The sequence below is a fragment of the Aedes albopictus genome, chromosome 2 (assembly GCF_035046485.1).
Source record: "Aedes albopictus strain Foshan chromosome 2, AalbF5, whole genome shotgun sequence".
NCBI classification, from domain to species: Eukaryota; Metazoa; Arthropoda; class Insecta; order Diptera; family Culicidae; genus Aedes; species Aedes albopictus.
Genome location: NC_085137.1, coordinates 175672081 through 175688176, shown reverse-complemented (window position 1 = coordinate 175688176; position 16096 = coordinate 175672081).

The following is a 16096-nucleotide window of genomic DNA, read 5'->3' as shown; positions in this document are numbered from 1 at the left end:
TTGCTGCTTCACGTTTCAGGCGGGTGTACTGTTCTGCCACCGTTCCAAATGTTCTAGCAATAATATCCATGTCATCCGCTAAACAGACAAATTGGTCGGATTTCGTGAAGATCGTACCCCGGCAGTTGAGCCCGGCTCGTCGCATAACAGCTTCCAGGGCGATGTTGAATAGTATGCAGGAAAGTCCATCACCTTGTCGTAGTCCTCGTCGAGATTCGAATGAACTGGATAGTTCACCCAAAATCCTTACGCTGTTCTGCACACCGTTCATCGTTGTTCTTATCAGTCTGATAAGCTTCCCGGGAAAGCTGTTCTCGTCCATGATTTTCCATAGCTCTGTGCGGTCGATACTGTTGTATGACGCCTTGAAGTCGATATACTGGTGGTGCGTTGGGACCTGGTATTCACGGCATTTCTGGAGGATTTGCCGTACGGTGAAGATCTGGTCCATTGTCGACCGGCCGTCGATGAAACCGGCTTGGTAACTTCCCACGAACTCATTTACTTTAGGTGAAAGACGACGTAAGATGATCTGGGATAGCACTTTGTAGGCGGCATTCAAAATGGTGATCGCTCGAAAGTTCTCACACATTAACTTGTCGCCTTTCTTGTGAATGGGGCAGATTACCCCTTCCTTCCACTCCTCCGGTAGCTGTTCGGTTTCCCAGATCCTGACTACTAACTGGTGAGACAGGTGGCCAACTTTTCCGGGCCCATCTTGATGAGTTCTGCTGCGATACCATCCTTACCAGCCGCTTTGTTGTTTTTGAGCTGGTGGATGGCATCCTTAACTTCCCTCAGCGTGGGAGTTGGTTCGTTTCCGTCCTCTGCTACACCAACATAGTCATTTCCTTCGCTGCTTTGATCCCTCGTGCCTAGATTCTCTTCACTATTCAGGTGCTCGTCGAAGTGCTGCTTCCACCTCACGTTCGTCCGTCAGGAGACTCCCATTCTTATCCCTGCAGATGTCGGCTTGCGGCACGTAGCCTTTGCGGGATGCGTTGAGCTTCTGGTAGAACTTACGTGTTTCTTGCAAAGGGCACAGCAGTTCCATTTCCTCGCACTCCGCTTCTTCCAGGCGGCGCTTTTTCTTTCGTAGATTTCTTATTGTTGTTATCGTTGCTATGCATAGTTCTCGTTTGTTCCCGTTGCCGTGACTGAGCGTGCACGTATATCGGAACGGATTTTTTTGCGTGTACGAATGGTCATGTTCTTGGAGGCGGCGAAATCGATGAGGCGTAGGCCATTTTCGTTCGTCAGCTGGTGGGCGCTGAACTTTCTAATCGTCAGCCTGAATTCCTCCTCCTGGCCTTCCTGAGCGTTTAGGTGTCCTATGATGATCTTGACGTCGTGGTTTGGGCAACGGTGGTACTCGCTTTCGAGCTGCGCGTAAAATGCGTCCTTGTCATCATCAGTGCTTCCGGAGTGAGAGCTGTGCACGTTTATTATGCTGATGTTGAAGAATCGGCCCTTGATCCTGAACCTGCACACATTCTTTCGTCGATCGGCCACCAACCGATCACGCGCCTCTGCATGTCGCCCATCACTATAAAAGCTGTTCCCAGCTCACGTGTGTTGCCGCAACTCTGGTAGATGGTATGATTACCTCTAAACGTTTTCACCATGATTCTTAAATATTATTTTAAACTTGTGGTCATACCATTATGGTACGCAGTGCAACAACTCAAGCAAACAGTATCGACGAAAAAGTTCAAACAAAAAATTCCAACCCATTTCGGGCGTCTGCCCGGGGCAAGATTTGAGGTTTACTCTCCTCGACCCTGGGCATAGTTTCGACGGCTAATTTCTCATTTCCACACGTCGGTCGTACTGGTCTGGTCGTCCCATGATGTGATGAGCAGTCAAGGGTCGTTCAAATCGGAGATGTTAGAGGGCATATATTTAGGTACGTAAGTGTGACTGAACGACGGTGATCATCAGTGAGTGTGACCTTCAGCGCGGGTAACAAAACGATGATAACAAGCAATTTGTCACTTCCCGTGCTTTCCGTTCTAGACTTTCTTGGTGTTCTTTGGTTGACTTAGGGCATCGAGCGGGCGGCTGCTGGAGGATGGATCGAACTTTCAACAGTCGGACCCGATCGGATGGAAATAGGAAAAGTTTATCCAAAACGAAAGAACGGATGGTTTTCTTTATTATAGATTTTTTACTATTATAGAGTTAAATAATTTTCTGTATAAAAGTTCAATGTTTCTGCCTAAAACATATTAGAACACATTATCATTATTATTTTCCTGGAATAAGATCCTTCAAACTAATACATCATTTTTAAGAATTCATAATTATTATTGCAAAAAAAAATGAAATAACTTAGATATTTCATATAGTGGAAGACATTAGCATTACACATTTTGTTATTCTAGCTGCTCAAATTTCGTTATTCCCTCCTGCTCAGGGCACATCCGTTTTCCGCAAATCAGCCCATGTATTGTGCAAATATATGGAAGAAACATTTTCTTGTCAGCCAGCTGCCAGGCGAAAGACGGAAAAGACTCGCTTGTGTTTGCTTCCTTGAATTGTAAATCAGCTTTGACGCCGCCGCCGCCGCCCTCAAGCCCCAGTCCAATCTCCATCGTCTCACCGCTCCCAGTCGGCACTCGTAGGTCGTCCTCATCTTGGTCCGCAGGGAAATGAAGCGAACGGGAGAATGATTATTCGTCTGCTGTCAAGCGTGAGGGTTTTTTTCCTCTGGCTGCACCCTCCTAACTCATACTGATATCTATACACGAAGGAGCCGGTGGAGCGGGTGTAACGATGCAAACCTCGCTCCACCGCACGGGAATGGTGTTCCCTGGGAGTTGGAATCATATTTTTCAAGAAGTTGCCCCTCCCGAAGCGGTCTCTGGGAAGGTAATTGGGAAAAACTGTTGCTCCGGCGAGAGATGGGAGGTAAATAAGGTTCAAACAAATTTTCAAGCATTATTCAAAAAGTTTTCCATCCTCTTGTCGGGCTTTGATACTGGAAAGCATGAGTGGAACGGTTTGGTAGAATGGAGAGAAGATTCTTTTCTTATGGAAGTTAATCGGGTTCAGTGTGGTTCAGCAGCGAGTTTGGTGCTAATTTTGGTAATATGAAAAACCAGAATTCATGTGATGTACCCTTTTTTTTAGTTTCTCTTCGCAGTCCGAGTAACTTTTGTAAGTTCTGACGTTTGGAGTGTTCATTCATTTATGCATGAAGTATAAAATTGTTGTGATGGTAAAACTTCTCGTCATAAACTCGGCTCGTGGCTGCAGTCCTTGATCTTCGGCCACGTCCCACGTTTTACCTCCCCATATTCTATAATACATCAAGCAGTCCTCAATATCAAACCAATAACTCGTTGAGGTATTTTATCAAGGTGATCTTCTTCTTCTTTTTTTTTCTTTATGGCTCTACGTCCCCACTGGGACTTGGCCTGCCTCGCTTCACCTTAGTGTTCTTTGAGCACTTCCACAGTTATTACAGTCGACTCTCCACATGTCGATGTTCTACATCTCGATATCTCTCCATATCTCGAAGGATTGGTTGGTCCCTTCAATCTGCATACATTTTACCTTTCTACATGTCGATATCTCCTCATCTCGATATCTCTCTATCTCGATGTGATCTCGTTCGTTTTTGTTCGAGATTTTCTCTCCATATGTCGATATGCCCGTTTTTACAGGTTGCTAGATCTCGTTTCTTAGGTGCAAAATATTCTGGGAAGGTGAAGTGACATCTGTTTGTTGACGGTTTTTCCTAGTTACGGACGATTTTTCAATCTAGTGTGCATTACAAATTGGTTCTTGAGTTCGATCTCTCCCTATCTCGATGGTCCCTTCAATATCGAGATGTAGAGAGTCAACTGTAATTGAAGGGCTGCTTTGATACACTATGCCCACCGTCTCCGGATTAGCGATCCATAGCCTTAACCACTAGGCTAACTGGAGGCCCTCCAATGTGTACAACATACCAAAATAAGTTGTTTACAATGCAGGAATTTAACGGCTACGCAGTCTTCAATACGGAAAACGAGGCTTATTGTTTGCCCGACGTTTCGACACTGGGGTTTTGTGTCATCTTCAGGGGTAACTAATTGTTCGTTTCCAATACCAGGGTAACCGATCAATACCGTGTCCAGGAATGATACCTTTGGTATGCTGCAGTTATGTGTCAGTTATTCATTCCAGCTCGGGAGTTGTTAGCTGAGTCTCAGAACAATATTTGCTGAACCTCAGTAAACAAGCAACATGATTGCTGAGATCTCATTGATAAACAAGTTTGCTGAGCGCACGGCGGTGTCAATATCGGTAAAAAGCAATGTAAATTGCCCGACAACGCAACGCCAAGCAACTGGCGACACACAAGACGCGGTACCCCTATTAGAAGTTTTTTTTTAATGAGTAAACTCAAATCAAGATGTGAATTTTGGTAATAAAACCCCCAACTTTAGAGCTCCCTGAAGAAGGCCCTAACCAAATATTAATCTAGAAACTTGGTCCCAAAATCTACCAAGGTTTCTTTCCGAAACTCCTCCACGGCTTCCTTAGAGATATTCCCACAAGAATTTTTCTTGAAATTTATCCTATAATTAGTTAAGTTTTCATGGATTTCTTCTGAAGCTTCCTCAGGGATTACTTTAGAATTTTTTCTAGAGATTCGGAAAATTTTCTGTGGATTCTTTTACAATTTTCTACAGGGAATCCATCAGAAGTTTTTTCTAAGATTCTTTTATATATTCGTTCGGTGATTAGTTTAGAAAATCTTTCAGCTATTTCTATAGAATTTCGTACTGGTGTTTCTTCGAGAAGTCTAACAGAGATTTGTTCAGAAATTGCTCTAGAGACTTCATTGAAAAGCCCCGCAGGAATGTGTTCTGGAATTTGTTCAGAGATTCATCCATAAAAAACCTGCATATATTCCTCCAGAGATCCTTATTTTTTCGTTTTTTGGCAATTTTTGATGCAATATTTATGTATAATGATTTCGTCTTTTTAAGATAAGGCTATAATAAAGAGATAGTTATTCTACAGAGTATCTCAAATTTATTTCAAAATATTTATCGGTAACGTATATGCAATGCCACATCACTGGTCACGATTTCTGAAATAAATCAGTTTTCTTCAAATGTTAACCCTCGAGCGATCACGTTAACCTTCCGTAACTCGTGCGGTTGGCCACCTCCGTCACCAATAACATAGGGTTTCCCGAGGAAGTTCTCCAGGTAGCCAAGGGCTGAAAGTCTCTTTAAAGAAAGACAAATCAATCAATCAAATCAATTCTCCAAGTATTTCTCCAGAAAGTTCTTCAGAAATTCCTCCAGGGATTCCCTCAGAATTTCTCTGGGATTTTTTTCACATATTTCTCCATGGACTTATTCGACACGGAGAAATATGCTGTTGTAACCGCATTAAATTTGGCACAAACAAAATATTTCTTGAACTCGACTGTTGAAATTGTAAGTAATATAATTTTAAATTTTATCAACTTTTGTCGTATAAATCCAGAAATATTTAGTTTGAAACAAACGAAAATGATAGTTAATTTATAACATGTTTGTTGGAATAATATGCAGGAATTTCCGAAAAAATCTCTTGGAAAAGTTTACAGAAATCCTTGCTGAATATGCAGAAGTTCTTGAAGAAAACCATTAATAAAATTCTGGGAGATCCCTGAAGGAGTTACTGACGGAATTCTTGGGAGAACTCCTAGAGATACCTCTGGATCATCAGAATAGCGTTTTATACTATTTCTGGTGGAATTAGTAAATTGCAGAAATTTAGGAATTTAATTTAATTTATTTATTCACCGCCGTCAACATTTAATGGGTTGCACAGACTGTAACTTATTCTAATGTCCTTATGTTTAAAAGTTGTCTTGGAAATATTAAAATCAAAAGAAGTGGTCGCGTTGTTGTAAAGTCGGCAACACGAGATCAGAGTACTATTACTACCATACGCTGTACGATGGAATGGAATGTGAAGCAAAGCACGGTGACGTAGAGTTCTACTGGGAGCATAGAAGTTCACTTGCTGCAATAGGTTGGTGCAGTTGATCCGATTCGTGATTAGGTCGAAACAGAATAGAGTTTGCAAAATATTCCTACTGAAGCTCAGAGTACTGAGCCCTATGAGCTTGCAGCGGTTTTCATAAGGCGGAAGCCTAACTCGGTCGTTCCAGGGTAGCCTTCTCAAAGCGTAGCGAATGAAAGATCGTTGTACTCGCTCGATTCGATCAACCTGAGCCCGATGATATGGTGCCCAGACTTGCACTGCATACTCCAACACACTACGAACAATGACACAGTATAGTGACTTGATGGCATAAATATCATTGAAAGATGCAGTTCCTACGTAGATATCCTAGTAATGCGAAGGCCTTCGATGTGGTAGTACTGATATGATGTGCTCGTTGAAGTGTACTTTACTGTCGATCATAATACCCAAATCCTTGATGATAGTCACTCGCTCTAAAGTCTGTGCTGACATAGAATAATCGAAACTGCAGGGTGAATTCGATCTGGAGAACAATATGATTTTGCACTTCTTTGCGTTAACTTCCATTCCGTTAAGGCGGCACCACTGCAGCAGCTTATCAAGATCACGCTGAAGTGCACAGCAATCCAGTTGCGAAGCGATATGTCTGAAGATTTTTTTTTAAGGAATTATTATTATTATTATTTCTTTATTAGTGTGGCTTTCAGTCACAGGCTGGTTCACCTCCTTAAGGAAGGAATTCCTGCAGAAGCAAAAAAAAAAAATCCAGGAGGATTTCTTTAGAGAACGACTGAAAATATTTCTAATCCATTAATTATTTGAAGGATTGTTTTGAAAGAATACCTGGAAGAACGGGAGAACCCTCTCCTCCATTGAAAATTGTCTTGTTATTTTTTTTTTTTGAAAAAATGCCAATATTCTGCAGGAATTACAAAATGAATATTTAGATGTATTCCTAAAGCATCATCGAAAAAAAATCAGAAAGTAGCCTTGAAGTGAGGTCTGAATAAATTCTAAGTAAACAACCCCTGGAAGAATACCTGGAGGAACTTCTGGAGACACCTCTGTAAGAACTTCCAGAAAAGTTTCTTGGGAATTTTCTAAAGGAATTTCTTAATAAATGTCTGAAAGAACCCCTGAATATTTATATGGAGTATTGCCTTAACCCCTTCGGGACGACTTTTTTGACCAACCTCGCCGCTGTAGAGCACGCCAGCGAGGTGCAAATGACCCAACCGTCCTGAAAGGGTTAAGGAACTTCTGGAAAAATATCAACAAAAATGTTTGAACAGTTTATGGAAAAAAAATATGAAAACCCGTAGAGGAATTTCTGAAAGAATTTCTGACCCCAAGGAGGAAAGTGAAACAAAATTTAAGAGAAAAAATGTCTCAACTTCGGGTGCGGGAGCGAGGTGCAGTTTTTACAGAAGTTTGTGTATTATTTCATATATTTCTTAGAACATTTCAGAACGAATTCCTCACGGAAGACTTTCTGCATTTCATCCAGGAGTTTTTCTTTTGGATTTCTCTAGAAATTCTCCTAGAAAATTCTCAAGAAATGATTGCAGCATTTTATTTCAGGTGCTTCTTCAGCAGATCCTCAAAAAGTGACAATTCCAGGAGGGATTATTGTTGAAATTGCTCTAGGGGTTTTCTTTAGAAATCCAGAGTTTCTTCAAAACCTCTTTCAGAGTTCGTGTTTGGAATTTCTTTAGGTATTACTCATTATATTCGGGGATTATCTCAGGCATTTATTTGGAAATTCTTCAAGAAAGTTTTCAAAAGATTCCTTCAAGGTTTTCTTCAGAAGTTCTTCCAGTTCAGGGATTCTCCAGAAAATATTCCGGCGATGCTTCAGGAATTACACAAAAGAATCTTTAGGCAATTCTTGCAAAAACACTCCATAAATAATTCTTTGGCGTTTTCTAGGATTTTTTCTATGAATACCTGCAGAGGCCCCTCCAGTTCTTTCAAATATTCTTTCATAGTTTTCTTAAAAATAGTTTTTTTTTCGATCAAAAAAAAAAACTATCAAATCTGACTATACATTTCAATGGTTGCTCCTCCGTGATTGATCTGAGCTGGTACCAATTGCACTGAGATCCAAATGAATAAGGGCTGGGACACTCCACTTATTCTCAAAGTGCAATTTAAGCAGCTCATACATTTTGGATCAATAACGGTGCCGGCCACGTCCTTATAGTCAGTTGGGAAGGGTAAGGAATGTTAGAGTGTGGTGGTTGTTGCTACCAAAGACCGAGATCCCCTCTGCATCCCCACAACCAGCACGGACTGGGGTATTTGTTAGACGGAAAGGATCTGGGAGATCTGGGAGTTACCGTTGTGTCGGTGATGCGATCCATGGATAGGGGGTTATTTGTAGTGTTCGTAAGGTGATAGATTGTGTGATGAATAAGATGAATATGGTCAAGCGCCACAGCACGCTCTGGTTGCATAACTTGTAGGCGTTATGTTATATACACTGTGCTGTGAGTGGAAGTTGAAAGGGAGAGAAACGACTTTTTTTAATTCGTTTCTGGTTCTAGCGATGGCTATGAACATATGAATATGGGTCATTCCACACCAAGTGTACACACCGCGTGTTATCGACCATCAAGGATTTTGACCAAATTTTGTTGGAATGTTTGTTCAAATGGAGGAAGAAAAAATCCAAATTTTGGTGCCGATCGGATCATCCCTCGACCCGTGGAAGCACCCCTCGTCTTTGCCAATACAAGAAAAATCAAAGTTTTCCCTTCCTTTTCTTAAATTATAGCTTTGAAACTATAACATATACACATTTGTGACCTTCGGCTTTTTTGAAGAAAGTTGTTTAAGGAATCCAGGAAAAATATTATTTTTTTGGATACAGTGTTGCCAAATATGTTATTTTTCAATTTTAAAATTTTAAATCGATTTTTCGTCGAATGAGTATACAGTGAGGATTCGCTCGTTGGGTCACGACTGCGACCCGATTAGCGAATCGGGTTCGTTCGTTGGGGCAACTGACAACTGATCAAAATGCTCCAGACACACGCAAGTTACGAGAAATACGTCACGAAACACTCACATACTTGCACAAACGTTCTGTATATAGGAGCTGCGATGCGACGGCGGTCAGACGTCAAACTCGTTTTGACATCGATTTTGACATTGACAGTGCTTTTTAGTTGGGTTTTGCCCCAACCAGCGAACATTCAACCATCTAGACAGCCCATCTAACGAGCCGCCAACGAACGAATCGGGACTGTATTTTGATTTCAAAAATTTTGATTCCATCGTGTTTATCAGACATTTTCCAGTCGAAAAAGCTGAACTCCCCGAGGTCTTTTTGGCCGTTCCAGAGATACAGCGTTTTTAAGCTTGAAAACCGTTTTTCTCCAATATATAAAATAAGTCCAAATTACACGTTTCGCTAAGAAAACATTATTCGATGCAATTTAAAGGTGATTCGGGCTGAATTAGACCAAGGAGAATAGAAAACTGTGTAAAAATAATAATATGATAGTGTTGCCAATTTATCAATTATCCATTTATTAGAATGGATAACACGAAATTGATAAAGTTTAAAATATATGTATTCTAATCCTTATTTCAATTGAAATTCTACATATGTAAACATTAAGGTTGACGAAAGTGTTGCCAGACATTTTAATTTTATTGTAAAAATCTACATGAGAACTTTTGTATTAAATCAAATGATCAGAAAGAATCATAAACTCCTTTTTTACAATTTTATTGCTATTGGCAACACTGAACCTTGATAGTTTTCGTTTGGTGTGCAACTTTTTATTCTTCGAACAAACCTTTAATAAGGGCAGTGGTAAATTCAAATGTTCACTAACATTTATTCATGGTTCAGAATTACGCAAATTGATTTCGACTGTTCTTGGTGTATTTTTAGGATTTTTACCTTTTCAGTCCTTTTGTGAGATCAAAAACAACCTTATGTTCTCATACTCCGACGCTTCGTATCGGATCTTGAGAAAGATCCGATAAGGATCGAAACGTTGGAATAAGAGAACATAAGGTTGATTTTGATCTCACAATCGGGCTGAAAAGCCAAAAACTCCTAAAAATAAGTTCAGAATTACGGAAAACCATTCTGGATGACATGTTATGCCTTAACGTACAAGTTTCTATTCATTTTTTTTCTGTTTATCCATTGTTTTGAACTTGTACGGGGGAAGAAAAGTTCCCAAAAGTGAAGTCAGTTAACTTCATTAACTCGCATACAGACAGAATACTTTGAGTAGAAGTTCTTTTTACCCATCCGCCAGTTCAAATTACTCAAGGATGCAAAAAGAGTTCAAAAGTTAGTTTAAATGTAAAAGCTTCACAAGAACGATTTTTGAGTTTTCGTAGAGTTGCATTGTTTCGCACATGAAAAAGGACCAAGCGAAGGATTAGATGGCACATTTAAAAGACTAGCAACCCGGGAGTGCGTATAAGTTGTAATTATCCAGGCACCTAAACAACATTAAGATTGGTTAAAAATGAATAAGTGACATAGTATTGATAGTTAAGTAATTTGAACTGGCTGTTGGGTAAAAAGAACTTCTACTCAAAGTACTCTGTCTATATGCGAGATTTTTTTATCTGTTTTAACGAGATTTTAACGAGAACCCTCGAGCGATCACGTTAATCTTCCGTAACTCGTGCGGTTGGCCACCTCCGTCAGCACCACGCAAATGCTGAGTACTAAACAATAGCATAGGGCTTCCCGAGGAAGTTCTCCAGGTATTTCTCCAGAAAGTTCTTCAGAAATTCAGAAATATTTGGCAACACTTTCGTCAACCTTAATGTTTACATATGTAGAATTTCAATTGAAATGAGGATTAGAATACATATATTTTAAACTTTATCAATTTCGTGTTATCCATTCTAATAAATGCATAATTGATAAACTGGCAACACTGTCATATTATTATTTTTACAAAGTTTTCTATTCTCCTTGGTCTAATTCAGCCCGAATCACCTTTAAATTGCATCGAATAATGTTTTCTTAGCGAAACTTGTAAATTGGACTTATTTTATATATTGGAGAAAAACGGTTTTCAAGCTTAAAAACGCTGTATCTCTGGAACGGCCTAAAAGACCTCGGGGAGTTAAGCTTTTTCGACTGGAAAATGTCTGATAAACACGATGGAATCAAAATTTTTGAAATCAAAATTCAGTCCCGATTCGTTCGTTGGCGGCTCGTTAGATGGGCTGTCTCGATGGTTGAATGTTCGCTGGTTGGGGCAAAACCCAACTAAAAAGCATTGTCAATGTCAAAATCGATGTCAAAACGAGTTTGACGTCTGACCGCCGTCGCATCGCAGCTCCTATATACAGAACGTTTGTGCAAGTATGTGAGTGTTTCGTGACGTATTTCTCGTAACTTGCGTGTGTCTGGAGCATTTTGATCAGTTGTCAGTTGCCCCAACGAACGAACCCGATTCGCTAATCGGGTCGCAGTCGTGACCCAACGAGCGAATCCTCACTGTATACTCATTCGACGAAAAATCGATTTAAAATTTTAAAATTGAAAAATAACATATTTGGCAACACTGTATCCGAAAAATAATATTTTTCCTGGATTCCTCCAACAATTTTCTTCAAAAAAGCCGAAGGTCACAAATGTGTATATGTTATAGTTTCAAAGCTATAATTTAAGAAAAGGAAGGGAAAACTTTGATTTTTCTTGTATTGGCAAAGACGAGGGGTGCTGCCACGGGCCGAGGGGTGATCCGATCGGCACCAAAATTTGGATTTTTTCTTCCTCCATTTGAACAAACATTCCAACAAAATTTGGTCAAAATCCGTGATGGTCGATAACACGATTCCACTTTTTCTCGGTCACTTCATATGGAATGACCCATATACATGTGGATAGAAAGATACAAAGTAGGATGAAAGGGACGAGCCAGGGATTGACCCATAATCTTCTGCATACGAATCAGAAGCGGTAGCCACTAGACCACCAAGCCCGTCTCTTAAAAATAGTATTAAAAAAAATCAATGGTTTTCTTAACCTTCCAGGACGTGCGCCATCAAGCAACCGAAACTGCACCGCGCTCGCGCAGTATACGAAAAGCGAGGATTTTTGGTAGTGTTGTATTTTTTACAACAGCGCGCGCGCTGAAGGGTTAAAAATAGTATTTTTTTTTTCAAAAAAACTTTCAGTGATTTTTCACAGAATTCTTCCTGGGTCTTACATTGCTTATGCACAATTTTCTTCAGGAATTTCTCCAGGTTCTTCTATGTACTAATACCTGCAGAAATTGTATAAGATTTTTTCAAGAATATTTTATCTCTGGCACATAATATCTTCCAAGGTTTTAGGGAGCGTCCATAAATGACGTAGCTTATTAGAGGGGAGGGGGAGTGGAGTTGGAATAAACAAATCGGTCAAAAACGCTACGTCATTTATGGACACTCCCTTGTCAGGATTTTTTTTGGGATACTTCAGAAATATATTGAACTATTTCAAAAGTATCTTTAACTGCGTTACCTGCAGAAATTTTGCACCCTTTTTTAAGAAGAGAACTTCAAATACTTCTTCAGGAATTTTGGCCTTTAGAAGATTTTTAATAATTTCATCTAGGAATCTTCAAACAATCTACAGAGGATGGCCAAAATGTTTGGGATGGGCAACTTTTTCTCTCTCACAAAAAAGTTTAACATGTGCATTAAAAAATCTCAAATTTTGACTGTTTTTCAACCTATTATATGTACATAATTGGTATAAATTTGAGCTCGATTGGTTATGCTTTCGTGAAGCTAGAACGTTATAAAATGTAATATTTTCTCACGGTGAAAAAAGTTATACCGGTTTGACATTTTCAGTCATATAGAGGAAAACAAGTGAAATTCACAATACCACACAAAAATTATAAAATATGTTTCTTCTTCAATCTCAATACTCAATAGGCTCTAATCTATCTTATTATAGATATTTTTAGAACAGAAGTAGTAAATCTTTGGATATCAAAACTAAAATGTAATGGCATTGATGTAGAAAATATACATTTTTTTTTCAAGAAAGATCCATAAACGTTTTTCAACGTTCAAAAAGTATAAATGTTTTAAAGACTAGTGAAACTTTAACATATTGTTCAATTCCGTTCTGTGATTCAGAAGATATGACAGTTCAAAAATAAATTGTCTGAAAAATAGTGTTTCACCATAACGAATGGTTCTAGCTACTTGAAAGATTAATCAATCGAGCTTATAGGTTTATAGGTCGCTAAACTTGTTGAACTTTTTGTGAGCGAAAAAAAAGTTGCCTATTTCAAACATTTTCGCCACCCCCTGTAGAGATTTTTTCAGCTATTTCAGTTATTTTTTTTCCAAGATTTCCAATATTTTTTACGCATTTTTTGAAAGATCCTCTGAAAAAAACTCATGGAGGAAAATCTGAAACAATTCCTACAGGAACCTCTAAAGTGAATATTTCTGACGGAACCACTGGAAAACTTTCTAAAAAATCATTGTAGGAATACTTACAGCAATCCTTGGAAAAATTCCCGTAGGAATTACTGAAAGGTTTGAAAAAAAAAAATCCGGAATTTTTGAGAAACTTCATAGAATGACTTCTGAAGATTTAACATCCAAAACCTCTTATGCACGAGTTTGCATTAATGACATATTTCTTAAATAAATTACTAATGAATCCCTATAGAAAATTCTAAAGGAATTGTGGTCCAAATTTTAAGATATTCTACACAAAGTAAGAAAGATTCTAGAAAAGGATATAATTATCCGATAGCCAACTTTGAGCTGTTATATCTCCGGATTCAATGAACATCAAAATTCTCAAAAATCTCCTGCAGATAATGCAGTGTTTGAACCTTTAAACGGCTTTGGGTGTATCCATGTTTCGTACGTCACTGCGAATGAATCGCATCTTTATGTTGGTTCGACGAAAACAATAGTTATTCATTAGAAAGTTTCACACGCAACTTTTCTGTTTTCTGAATGGACAATCAAAGCTGTACCTTTCCGTAGGAAACTTTAAACGTTTGTTTGAGGTAAAACTTCTTCTTGTGCAAATTCCCACATGCACCTTGACTTTCACTTCTGGAAGCATTCATAAAAGGTAGTCTGCCGCATTGAATTGAACTTTTCTAACACACACGACGGTAAAACAGAGGTTCGCTCAAAGTTCAAGAGATTACACGGTGCCATAATTTTCCTAATCAGCTTCGAGTTTCTCACTTAATTGCTGACTTTCATTTTCTCAACTGTTTCTTTCTGAACAGATTCCTTGACCTGACACTAGTTATGTTTAATCAATTGTAGATGTGAGTGAATGAACACACTTGATCTAAAAGCCTTTGGTTGCAAACCAGTCCAACTGACTTCAGAGCCAACCGCTTTGCGAAAGTCAAATTTTCGTTCTCAGTGCTTTTTCTGCTGGGCACGCACAAACTCCCACATACACACACTCTTTCGAAAGCTCCGAGAGATTAACCCAAAGCTGCTAGGTGGTAAAAAGTGCGGGAGGCGTGCGGTTGAGTATCCCCATGGTTCAGCCGCTATCGTTCGATGCGGTACGGATGTCTCTAGTTAGGCGGCTTATGGTCGGCGAAAGCGTAACAAGATAAAGTTCATCATTTTCCTTTTGCATAAAAGGACGTCAGATTGAATGCGGTTTCCGTCTCCGGTTGGCCGGTTGGTCGTCCGCATAGGAGCAATCATGCACTGATGAGGAATTAGACGTGCATTCACATTTTTGCTTCGGCGGTGCACTTTCCTTGTTTGGAGGTAAGCGATTTGGTAGAAAATTGTAAATGTGCTGAGTAGTACTTTTTGATTAGATTATGTTTGGATTATTTGAAGATTAAGTTTGAGTTGGGTTTTGAAAAATTGTTCGGTTCACAAGATTCAATTATGAAAATATCGACTTTGTCATAACAAACAACAAACAAATAACAAACAAAATTTGTTTCGCTTATATGTAGGATATTTCTAATTATCTACTAGAAGAAAAAGAAGAAGAAGAAAAATAATAAGCAAGAGTTAAAGAAGACGAAGCAGAAGAAGAAGAAAAAGAAAAAAAAAGAATGAGAGGAATAAAAGGAAGATGATAGATAAGAAGAAGAAATACAAAACGCAAGAAATATACAAAAACATAATAACCTTTGTTAGTTTACGACTTCTGGGGGTTAGAATAGTAGGGGTTAAGTCTTCTGTTTAGGTGGCTATTTTTTGATTTTCTCATGTTTCTCCTTTAAAAGAACAAGTTTTTCAGAATTTCCTGTTTGTTACAGCTTCTCAAGTATAAAGTCAAGTGAACTGGTATTCCCTGCTGATGAAACTTACGCCACTTTTTCCACTGAATGATAAGAAATTCAATCACATTTCTTTCCTGCTGATTCTTGACAAGTTTCCGAATAATGGGATTCCAGTCCTCGAAAAGTTTCAATGCTTGTTTCCTGGAACAATCCCATATAGCTTCAACAATTCCAATACTTCCACGAATCCTATTTCGCATCACCGCTTAATGCAGACTGCGAAAATACCTAGTGCCAGCACAGCATGGTGGGAGGATGTCACTAGCCACCAGTTAGTAGTGAGGGTTCTTTTTCTCTCCATTCTGTTATCATCCGCACAACAACGAGCTCGGTTGCCCTCGATTTCACTCCAATGTTCTCCGAAAAAGTGGCAATGGCCAAGCGCTATTCAAAGAAATAAGTGTCAAAGCATCCAGCCAGCAGCAGCCAGACTAACGAACGCCCGAGTGTCAGGGTCAAACCGGGATATCGCCGCATGACACGGCCATCAAATTCATTATAGAAATCGCTCCGTTTTAGGGCGAAATCGACACTGTCAGTGCAACCCCCCTCGCAGCTCGCAGCTTTAGGACGACGGCTTTAGTGGTGGGGAAAAAACGACAGACGACAAATATTTCTCACATTCTTTGGAGACGGTCTTTTCGAGGCCCCCACTTGAATTCTGTGCGAGAAGCAGACCTTGGCAAACAGATATACCTATACCTACCCAAGTATTTTTGTGGTGTTTTTATCAGTTCATTTCTGTTTGCATTGGATGGGCTGTGGCTGTTGGGGGCAGATTTCTTTCTTTTGGAGGGTAAATAACTCGATGAGTTTTCCTTCTGGGAATTTACGCC